This window comes from Lissotriton helveticus, chromosome 7 (assembly GCF_964261635.1).
Source record: "Lissotriton helveticus chromosome 7, aLisHel1.1, whole genome shotgun sequence".
NCBI classification, from domain to species: Eukaryota; Metazoa; Chordata; class Amphibia; order Caudata; family Salamandridae; genus Lissotriton; species Lissotriton helveticus.
The window spans coordinates 1,708,828,898-1,708,841,225 of NC_136068.1; the positions used below are offsets into that span (position 1 = coordinate 1,708,828,898).

Sequence of the window (12,328 nt, forward strand, 5' to 3'; positions counted from 1 at the left end):
GCGTTGGTGATGAAGAGTTTGATGAGCGAGTGGTCCGTCCAACTCATGGGCAGAATATCGCCTACTTGCGTGAGATCGGGACTCGAAAAAATGAGATCGAGACGATTACCTGCAGAGTGGGTGGGGTCCTTTATCAGTTGGTGAAGCCCTACGCTGTCACAGGATAACAGAAGGTTGTCTAAGCCTGTGTCCAGGCTGCCATTTGGCCAGAGATTGAAGTCTCCAAGAATAATAAGTTTATTATGGGAGGTTGCCATGTTAGTAATGATCGTGAGGAGAGCTTGCTGTTGCAGGAGGGAAAAAGCCCCTGGTGGTCTGTAGCAGATAATCACCGTGAAGGTGGCTCCTGGGTGGCAGGTTATGGTCAGACCAAGGAGCTCAGTTCCAGGTACAGGATCTATGTCAATGGTGTTTACTTGCTAAGCGGCTCGGAAGATAATACCAACTCCGCCGCCGCGGCCTTTGGGTCTGGGAAGATGTAAAATGTTAAAATTAAGAGGGCAGGCAGATGCTAGGTCGGTCTCACAATTGGCATGTGTCCACGTTTCAGTTAGAAAGAGTACATCTAGTTGGTGTGAGTCTATGAGGAGATTGATTTCAGGGGCATGCTTCGGAAGAGATCTGACATTCAAGAGGCCTCCAACGATTAAGCCCTTGTAGATGAAGTCAGTTAGGGGAGAAGCAGTCTCTTCAAAGGAGAGCTTACCTTCATGCGCGTACCCTTGTAAATTAAGCAGTGCATCCCGGGTGTAGCAGGAGGATTGAGGGCTGGATTGGGCAGGGTAAGTGGCGCTAGGCGCGTCCTCGTCGCGGACGAGCGCAGACGAGCTTGCCTTAAGCGCGCCTTCGGCGCGCAATCGGCGTGCCCGCTGCGCTCGTCCGCTGCGCTTCCGGTATTGACACATAGTATATAGTGATAGTAGGTGACGTGGGAGGGGGTGTGGCCAGCAAAAGATGGGCGTGGCTATCGTCTGCAGATTACTGTACTCAGTTTATACGGGTGTGACTGCAGTATCCAGCCACCGCTCATTTTGTCAGAGTTTGCCTACACAAGCCTTGAATGTGAAGGTTTTAAGCAATGATACACCTTTGCTAAAAAAACTCTTAAAGCACACAGAGAGGTCTGAATAATGCGACAAGACATGTTCAGATGAACTGTACACTTTCAGGATAAATGTGCATACACCTGATCTTCCAGGAGGGGATAATCCTTATGATCAATCATGCATTGATCTGTCAGGAGTTGCAGCTTACATGGCAAAGTTTGGGTGATGCACAAGAAGCTGAAGCACCATCAACAATGCTTGCTGTCATTCGCTGGTCGTCCAAGGTTGGAGAACTTTTGGCTTAGAAGTTAGGAGAAAGAGAGTAATTTGATCCCACCTACAGAGTATCTGTGCTAGTCACAGCAATAATAGGAACAAGAACAGCAGTGCTGCCATAGGTGTCTAACATTGCAGTAAAGCTGCACCATTGATCCATCCAGTACAGCCCACCAGTGCAATGGCCAGTAATAACGCAAACTGCAATTGAAAAGAGTGTGACAGAGCATGCTGCTGTCGACAACCTCCAGATGAAAAGCAACTAGGTCCAAGTGGAGAAAGGATGTGGCGTAAGGGCAAGACCTGCCAACTTTGGAATTGAGGAACCAAGTTTAAGTCTTGGCATCGACTCAACATTCCATGATTCTGGACAAATCTCTAATCTCCACGTGCATATGAAAATAAATGTGTCCTTGTGTGATGTAAGTGGTGGTCATGTAAAGCGCACCAATACCTTCGGGCCGAGATTGTGCTGTGTTAAAAACAATCAAAAAAACTTCAAGCACAGATCAACAAGCAGTAACAAATTTAAAGCTTGAAATGTTGTTACAACAACATCTGCATCGTCACTAATACCTGTCTCAGACTGCTCTGAACACCTAGTGAATGAAAGTAGTGGAAAACCACTAACATGCAACATTTCTATTGTTCCATTAATCATTGATGAGCAAAAGTATAGATATGAAATTAAGGTTTTGGATTAGTCAGATTGGTAACCTAGATGAGTGGAGTTCAGACATGCAATCAAGACTTACACTAGGCCTCTCTTGACTTATGTTTAGATAGCTCGGAAACTGGTTTAATTCATAATTTGTCCAACACTAGTGGTCTTTCTTATTGCATTGGTACATGGTTCATATAGTCCAAAGATTGAGAATCCAAGCTCAGTAATGATGAAGTTCAACAAGCTTGAGATCTACACAGAGATAGTAGGTGCATCTTAATTGAGTCTTCACTCAAAATGCTAGCCATCAGCTGAAAGATGGTGCTTCCTGGGAAGACCTGGATTACCAGATCCATAGACCAGCAGAGACTGTTTTCATACCTTTCGTCTGTCAGTAATCGGTGAATTAAGAAATTGAAAACAGGCACCCACAGCTGGAGCAAGAGGCAGGTACACTCATTCGAGCATCAGGAGCATGAAAACAGGGAACAGAACAAAACAAGACCAATACAGAACTCAATGAGAACTGTCAGACGGAGACTTGGATGGAGATGGGTGGCTGATGGCGCTTGGGGGAAGGACTAGCACGTTACAACAAGTAGCAGTTCCACTGGCTTTATACAACCTTAGCAGCCTTTCACACGTTGGTGTGACTGGCTCTGCTACAGTCCAAGGGCCTCATTTCCTTCTTTTTGGAGTAGGACAGCAGCGCAAGTTTCTTTGAGTTGCATGGGAAAGCCCACAACAATGCCCATTGAATGTCTCCTTGATGTAGCGTAAGGCAACACCGCGCTTTGCACTGCCTTACCTACCCCATATCTGTGAGGCCAAGGAAAGGCACGCAGGGTGGCTTTGCATCACCTCCTAGATATGAATGTAGAGGCCTGGGCATCATTTACAAGTTTTTGAATCAGGGCAGCGCAGTAAGTCACTTTGCCTAACTGTGCTGCCCTGCCCTGCGTCAAAAGTAAAGGGCAGGAATGCATTATATTTCTCATATACCGTGCATTCCTGTCCTTTCCCACTGCACTGGTGCTGTTTTAGCTGCATGCATCATGCAAGGGTGTCTGCGTTTTAGGAATGATTGTTTTTGTGCAGGAAGAAACATCTTCCTGTGCAAAAACAATCAATGGAGGCATTTGCAGAATGCAGCACCCATAGAAAGAGGAACAAACTACGCCTCCCCTGGGGAGTCGTAGGCTTTTGGCAAATTCCCAGGTTTACAAGTCCTTCTCAATCTAGAAAGCATCAAAATCCGTGGGTGTTGCAGGAGAACATCCACTGCAATGCCCATTGAACACCTCTTTGGCTCAGAGTAAGGCAATGCAGCAACTTGTGCTGCTTTGCATTACTCCATATCTATGAGGCTATGAAAAGCCACGCAAAGTGGATTTGAGTGACCTCATAGATATGGATCTGCACTCTGTACTGCCAGGGCGTCAACAAAAGAGACATGTCGGCAGTGCAATGGGCTTGTAAATAAGCCCCAAAGGGCCTCCTTTACTACAAAGTCATGCAGAGAAGTGCTGCATGTCACTTTGCTGCTTTAAAGTCACCAAAAACAGTAGAATAATGTAAGCAGGTATATTAAGTGTAGAACAACAACCCCTGTTCATGTCCTCTCACCTCAGCAACTTCCTGCTCTCTGACTGCTGGATTCCTCAATCTAGAATCCAGTGGAGGTGGCAACCCGTTGCTAAGATACAACACAATTCCCCTCTTTACAATTTTACAAGAACATGACTCCTAAAATTGCGTAAAACTCTTAAACCAAAACACATCAAATGCTACAAAACACTATACATGTAAATACTTCACTAAACAAATTATAACAACAGCAATTAATTAATTAAAAATGTAATGTGAATGTACTAGGTTTACCCCACATTTTATGATCAATTATAAACTTGATGAGCAAATATAATCTCTTTGCCAACAAGGTTTTACCTTGTTTAACCTTGCTGTTTATGGCTTCTGGTGCCCGGTGAACACCTCAGTTACTGCCACCAGAATATTTTAACCCAACACTGTGTTCAAAATCCTTGCACAAAGTTACTGTATGTATGTATGTTCCACCTCTTACTATCATACAACCACACATTGTTTCCCAAATTGTTCCTAATTTGCCTGGGCTTGGACCGTTTGGACATACCCACCTTCTGAGCACCAATAAAACATGTCCTTACCTTGTTCTTAAATTTGTCTTTGTGCCTAAGCACATATCTACCCTGATATTTCTTCACCCAATGTTCCAACTTCTTCTTATTCACACCACCCATGCCAGATTTTATCATCCAAGCAGGTGCAACCTTTGTACCAGCTTGTCTTCCTTCGATGAGTCTAAATGGAGTTTCCAGCATAACCAAATGTTGTGTACTACAATAGCTTCATAGCATTTCCTTGACCGCATCCTTACTCTCTATTCCACTCTCATCAGACAATTGTACACCCTCCTTTAACACATGGTTAAATGTCTCAACTATTTTCTCTAGGATGATAAACTGATATTGTATGATGCGACACTCCCATTTTTCCGATATACTTTTCAAACTCCCCTGCAATGAATTGAGGCCCATTGTCTGTGATCAAACATTCAGGCCATCCCACTCTACGGAGTCCCTCATCACAACACTCAATGATGTTGGATGCCTTTATCACCCTGGTAAAAGGTACCTCTGGCCATCTGGAAAAATAATCTACCATCACAATGGCATACTTGTTCTCTATCCCTTTGGCGGAAAACGTCCGGCAGATGTCCATAGCTAGGGGCAACCCTTGGTGAGTGAGGGGACTCAAGAAGAGACTTTTCTCTTCTTAGTTTTGGGGCATTGTTTTGCACATTTAGCAGAAGCCCTTCCCTTTGGTTAGGTTCTCTGATCTGTCATTTACAGATTCATTAATAACTATCCACAGCCTGGAGGATGAACCTAACGCCTACCTCCATCTGCCCCCATTTTTGTTCATACCTACCCTCTGCCATCGTTTATCTGGTCACCTAGTGGACGTAATGAGAGATTCTTCTGAAAGGTGGGACTTGTTGTTGCACATAAACTCGACACAATTCCGCACACACCTCTCAACCTCTTTGTCTATGCCATTTACTCTTGCTCTCCTCTTTATGCCTCAGAAAAGGGGGTGGTGCCTGACATTCCATTGTGCCCCTCGTGCAGTAGCTCAAGCAACCTGATTCGCAATCCCACAGGCACCACTAGTCTTCCATCTTTTCTCACAACATCATTCACTACTGAAAGCTCTGACCACCCCGTTCTAAGTTTGCCATAACTCTTCCTCACACACAACTCCGTGCCAGTAGACTTGGCCAAACCACATAACTGTTCCTTCATGACATTGTCCTCCACAACTGCTTGCTTCCACTCCTTCTCGCTTATGGCCCAACATAAGATTCCTCCACATTGGCTACCACTCACTCATCACCATCCTCATCCTAAATGTCCTCACCATGTCCCTTCAATGGCAGGTGAGAGAAGCAATCAGCATTTGTGTTCCTATTCCCTGGAATATACTTTAACACACATTTGTACTCTTGCAAACGGTATAACCACTTTGAGATTCTCGCCTTTGTCATGCCTGCAACCTTGGTTGGAAACATGTCACTCAAAGGTCTGTGGTCAGTCCTCAATTTGAAATTAGTCCCCCACACATAGGTTTTAAAATAACTGACTCCCCACCATCACACCAGTGCTTCCCTTTCTATGACAGAATACATAGTTTCTGCTCCCTTAAGAGTACGCAAAGCAAATGCTACCACTTGTTCTCCGCATTATAACAACCCCCAAACCGTAAGCACTCGCATCCACTACTACTATAATATGATCCAGTGGGTCCAAAGGGCTTAAGAGCTACGGCCTTCACAATCTCCTCCTTTATTGACTGAAAAGTACTCTGGCATTCAACTGTCCACTCAAATTTAGTTCCTTTTGCCATCAGCACTCTTAAAACATGTACCTTGTCCGCAAAATGCTGTACAAATTTAGAGTAATATTTGGCAAGGCCAAGAAATGAGCATAATTGCTCCTTATTGACAGGTGAAATTGCACACTCAGTGGCATCAAAGAGTTTCTTTTTAAAGTTCCGCACCCTCCTCTGATAATGTGTGACCTAAACAGTCAACTTGCTTTTCCCCAAACTTGCAGTTGTCAGCACTCACAGTCAACCCTGCTTCCTGCAATTTTCCAAGAGCCTTATCAAGAATACGATCATGATCTTCCACATTTGCGACACACACCAAAATGTTCTCTTGGAAATCCATGGCATTAGTGATCTTCCCCAATATGCTGTTCATCAAGCTAAGGCATGCGTACAATTTCGAAACTCTCCCTTTAGAGAGATGGACTTGGGGTGAAGACGGATCAGGTGGTATGCATTGGACTAATCAATTAAGGAAAAGTACTTGCCATTCTTAATGCTGGACACCATTTCATTAACATGAGGCAATGGATGACGGTCCACCCCGATTAAGGTCTCTCAAATCAACGTGCATGCGCAATTTGCCAATCGATTTGCATTTGAAAACGATTTGACCAAGCCACTCCAATGACTCAATTGGTTCAATAATTTGTGCTTCACATAACCTTTGCAGCTTCTCCTTCAATTGTGCTCTTAGAGCAAATCATACATTCCTTACCTTATGCACCCTAGGAATGCTCCCCGACTTCAACACAATGCGATGTTCAAATTTGCTTAAAACATCCCAGATTGCAAGCAAATACCCAAGGATATTGATGCTCCTCCTTGCTTTCACAGCATCCTCAGTTAACAATACCTGTTGGGGATGATTGGGATCTAGAATGATGCCAAAGTCTTCTGGTGACTCAAACCTAACAGAGCTCTACCCCTTTCCACAACATACACTTTCCTATCTTTGTATGATAACTTGCAATTGAAAACCCCAACAACGGAAGCTTCATACCCGGTTCTATGTCAGGAGCAGTGATTTAAATGTCAGGAGTATATAATTTGTGCTTTGATACACTTTCCCAAACATGTTTGCCAATAATGGTGTAAGGGGATCATGAATTAACCCAAACCAACACATTGGTTTCATTGATTTTCATAGCGCACTTGAGTGGACAATAACCTTCTTCAATTTCACCCATTGCATCCTTGCATATTACAAGAACCTCGACTGTCATCCTCCTCCACAAAACATTCCTCACTGTAACCATTGACGACATTCACAGAACTTGTCCGCCTATCCTGCCCCTCAGACTTACACATGCAAAAACATTTTCTTGTATCTAAAGCATTTGGCTTTCGCAGCAGGACATCTTTCAGCATCAGCAGTGTGTCTAAAACTACCACATCTAAAACACTTGATTGCTTTTGGTTATGATATGTTGGTGGTTTTCCCACTACTTTTCTATATTTTCTGTACCACATGCACCTGGCTGAAATCTCCCTTGTCCTTAATTTGGTCCCCATTAAGTTAGTTATAACTAGACAAGTTTTCAACTTGCCGTGCAATGTCTATGTTCTTTTCTAAGGAAGCATCCTTCAGTTCTAACAACCTTTCCTGAATTTTAACATTGCTCTTTCTGTTAATAAACTGGTCTATTGTTATCTCTTTGTGTAGAGCCTTCATGTAGAGCCTTAAATCTGTGAGTCGCAGCCAGAGTTCCTGATACGTATTGTTCCACTGTCTCACTGGTGTAGGAGGCGTGCTTAGTATATGGTGCACACTAAAAGGAGTGATGCACCTTGCACTAATCCAGGCAATCCTTATGGTGATTTTAGTGGTTGTTGATAACCTTTGATGCTCTCAAAGTGGTAGCTGTGGAGAGCAGCCTTCAGGCTTATCTTGACAGAGTGTAAAGCAGCTTGCTTTACCACATTTAATCGACAATGTAGATTAAATGAAAAAGAACCACACAGTGTTTACAAAATAAGCCTATTTATTTCACAACACAATCACTAACACATTGGTATATCTCATGGCTAGAGATCCCAACAATACACGTGAAAATACTCAAAAGGAATCACGTTAGTGGCACAAATATATACTGGTATCCAGGGTGAGACCAAACCAGATACTAAAGAAGTGAAATTTGAACTGCAAGCAAGAATGGGTCTTGGACCAGAAGACTCAAAGGAGCTGGCAACAACCCAAGGTAATTACCCAGGAACCCCAGGGAAGCTGTGCGCAGAGTGGAAACACAGCTGCGTGGCCAATGGAAGTATCTGGAGAAGTCGCGGTTGCAGTTTTAAAGAAAAAGGGCCCTTTCCAGAGGACCCTGAAGAACCCCTCTGGAGGACAGTAGGTTGGAGAGCCAACCCACCCTTGGTTGCCCCAGGAAACCAAGTTACCTGCACCAAGGAAGCCAGGTGCATAGGGTTGAAGTGACGTTGGAACCTTCTGTAGATGACAATGGAAGACTATAGAGAAAAGGCCACTGGAGAAGTCTCTGAAGATGTCCGGTGCAATCGAAGGGTGGATTCGTGAAGAGGAGAACCTGCAAGCAAAGGGACAGAGTCTAGACCTCTCGGAGATGACAAGGAGGCACAGAAGCACAATACCCACCTTTGGCAGGGAGCGCAGGTGACTTAACGAGGGCTTTGTCACTGCAGCTGTGGGAACCAGGTGATGCTGTGGAAAACCAGGACCCGTACACAAGCTGTCCTACATCGGATATCAGTGTCTAGGTGGTCGGTGTTTGGCGGGAGCACCAACAAGCCTTGGTAGCTGCAACTGGTGTGAAAGACGACAAGATGCAATCGCTGGTACCAGCAAGTTACAAGGGACTCACCAAGTGCAGGAGAGTCAGAGCAGGCCCCGGGCAAGCAGGGCAGCCCATCAAAGTAGAAGACCCTCAAGAGGACCCACAGGCCCAAGGTACAGGAGTTGCACGAGGTCCTCAGGCAGCTCACCGAAGAGGGAGGCCCATGGTGCGAAGGATGCAGAGAGGATCCTGATCTTTGAGGGATAAGGTGCTGAAGGCTGGAGCTTCTTGTGGCCCAAAGATCTCTGGAATGCAGAGCCAACAAGCCTTGGAAATGGCAAGTCGAAGCGGTGCACAGGCATTTAGTCCCAGCTGCTCCAACGAGGGATACTGTCCTTAAAACTGCAGAGAAGACAGGTCAGGCCGCTAGAGAGCTGCAGAACCACCACCTGTGTTGCTGGGCCTCGGGAAGTTCATAGGACGACAGGAGCAGCAGACCGATCAGTTTAATTGTGGTGCCTGCAGAGGAGGGGAGTGACTCTAAGGGAGATTTATTTGGATGTCCTTGATGCCCACAGGTCTTCTGGCAAACCTGAGTGAAGTACAGATACAGATGAGGCAGAATACTCGCAGAACAGTGAGGCTAGGAGCAGAATAAGTCTTCTTTGATGCAGTCTCGGTTCCAGTCGATGTCCAACAAAGTCCTTCTGTCTAGACGGTCGAAGAATGTCTTGGTTTCAGAGGTGAGTCTTGTTCCACAACGAATCAGACGAACCCCCATGGGGGAGCACTCAAACACCAAAGCAAAAGGTTGGAACGACTCCTTCCCTAGACAGAGGGGACTATACTTCCCTGTCCTTTAGTTCAGTTCCGTGACAGAGCGGGAACCAAGAGTTCCTAAATTGGCTCAAACCAGGGCATACAAGGAGGGCACCAAATGTGTTCTTCAGTGCAGCCTGGTCACACTGGCTAGTGCCCCCCACTCCAGCCCAATATACTAAGTCCTGTCTGGGAGATGATCACACCTCTCTGTGACAGGAAACCTATTGTTCTACCTTCCCCACCTGAAGCTCAGCTCAGCAGCAGGAAGGCAAAATCGTGTCTATGGTCAGCAGGAGCACTAGCTTTCTGGCAGACCCTTAAAGGCTGTAACTGGGAGTACATGGGGCTCCCCTAAGGGGCCCCACAGTACATGGGAGCATACCTCCACCATCGGAATCGGTGTTGGGGCATGATTCCAACATTATTAACAATCCTCAGCACATGCAAATATTAACATAGTAATAACATATCATCATTGAAAAAGAAAAAGTAATAGGTTGTATTCTGTTCTTTGTCTTTATTTCACAACGTCCAGCCAACATGTGTTTAGTCGATAGAGGATTACCCCGTGACTTCTTCAGGGCTGTAAGGCTCATCACATCTTTTACTTCTTCTCACCTCTCTGCCATTTCTACTTCTGACCCAGCTGGTCAAATGGATCTAAGTCCTCCTGAAATTGGAGTGAAAGGGCTCCCGTATTGTTATCCTCTGCTTAGAGGGTTGTGTGTACACAGACTGCCGTTCTGTCAGGTGTGAGAAGCTATTTCGTCACAAACTTTCCTGTCAATTCCTGTAAGCAAGTACGCTTGCAGACTCCAATTCTTCCCGCGGCAGTGTCGTACCCCGTGAGCCTGAGTCAACATCAGCATTGTGGGAGGAAGACAAGGTCATGTGAGCCTGATCATTAGTGAGCTTGACAACTGCTCTTCTGTTCCACCACCCCTTTTTATCCAAGAAAACAGAATCTTTGGATAGCTAAAGAACTTGAACAGGGAGAGGATATCTAGACAACCCCTTTTGGACTTTCATGGGATTTTTAACTAAAATCAATCACCAATACTAAAATCTTGTTCTCTCAGTTTACACTTTGAATCAAAATATTTCTTTTGAAGGCCTTGTTGAGACAAAACTGAACTTTGTAGCTTTTGTTTATCATGACATGAAACACATTAATTTTTGTAGACATTTAACTCTCTTAACCAATTAGAAAATACCTTTTCTCTGGGATCTCTTTTCCTTAGTAAGCGAAAAGAAGATATTCCAGTAGTGGAATGAGGAGTTGTTAAATATGCCCAACTTTTCTTGTGTAAGAAAACATTCACATCTACGTTGCATGACAGAGCTGATTGTATCCCCTCTATCACAAACCTATTCATCCTTTCCACCAGGCCATTAGAAAAAGAGGAATACAATGAAACTCTGAGATGCTTAATTTGTCAAGCAGCAAGAAACTCTATCATTTTGTAAGAAACAAAGTGAGTACCATTATCTGTTACTAACGTCTTAGGATTTCCTTCAGAGTTAAAGATTCTGCTTAGAAAGTTGAACACTGCTGACGTGTTGGGAGAATCAGAGAACTGAAACTCCACCCATTTTGAGTGGCAATCGATAAGGACCATAATATACCTCATGTTTCTTGGAAGGAGATCAAAAGATCCAGAGAAATCTAAAGCAAGTTTGGACCACAGTTCCTCTGGAAAAGGAATTACAAGTAACAGGGTTTTCACTGTTCCCCAATGTTTATCAGATAGTAAGCAAGTTTGACAATTACCGATAAGGTCTGTTACTTCCTTGTCCATGGCAGGCCTCCAGAAATGTTCTTTAAGTTTCCCCTGTGCCTAGGTGTCCTTCGTGGGCAGCTTTGACAAGGTCATTACATAAGGAAGCAGGAGGAATAACAAGATCTGAGCATAGAAGAGTGCCTTCAACAATAGACAACTCACTAGCAACCTGGGCAAAGGATCTTAGAGAGGTTAGAAGTGACCATTCTGTAGCCCAACCATTGGTAACCATGTTTTTCACTGCATGAAGGGTTTCATCATTATCAGCGGCATGTTTCCAAGCTGATTGGGAAGATACCCCTCGAAACTCATCAATGTCATCAACAGAGGCTACCACACATACAACTTCTTCTTGAGAAACCTCAGCTGGAGTGTGCTGTAAGGGAAGTCTGGAAAGGCAATCTGCTCTAACATTGCGACCTCCAGCAATATGTTTGATGACAAAATTGTTCTCATGCAATCAAGAGAAAATACAAACTAATCTGGCTGAGGCTTTTCCCGGGCCATTTCCATTTAGGAGATGCAACAATGGTTTATTGTCTGTAAAAATGTCAAAGTTGGTTCCCCAAAGAAATATTAAAAAAATTTCCACACCTCAGGTAAAAGCTAAGGCTTCTCTCTCAATAGTACTGTAATTGCATTCAGCACGGTTGAGAGACCTGAACGAGAAACCAATAGTGTTTTCTTTTCCCGACACCCATTTAGAAAACACAGCACCTAGACCACGTTGACTGGCATCAACTGTCAGTGAGCATTTTTGTCCAGGAGTAAACAAAGGCAATACCGGCGAGTCAATTATGAGTTCCTTGATGTCTTGAAAAGCAATGTCAGCTTCCATGGGCCAAGCAAACAAAACACCTTTTTTTAAGTAAAGAATGTAGTGACTGAACCACCCGAGCGTAACCTTGAATAAATCTTGAGTAATACTCAGTCATACCTAAAAAGGATTTCAGTGACTCCTTATCTTTCGGTATAGGAATCTCTGAAATGGCTTTTGTCAAAGACAATTTAGGATATATTCCAGTGGACGAAATGGTATGACCCAGGTACTCCACTTTTTCC

The 12,328-nt window shown here is 44.3% G+C and overlaps 1 protein-coding gene across 1 annotated transcript in view; it reads right to left on the minus strand.

The window, feature by feature from the left end:
- Positions 1 to 12,328, minus strand: part of TYROBP (transmembrane immune signaling adaptor TYROBP) — a 275,022-nt gene that overhangs the window by 169,205 nt on the left and 93,489 nt on the right. The window lies entirely within an intron of this gene.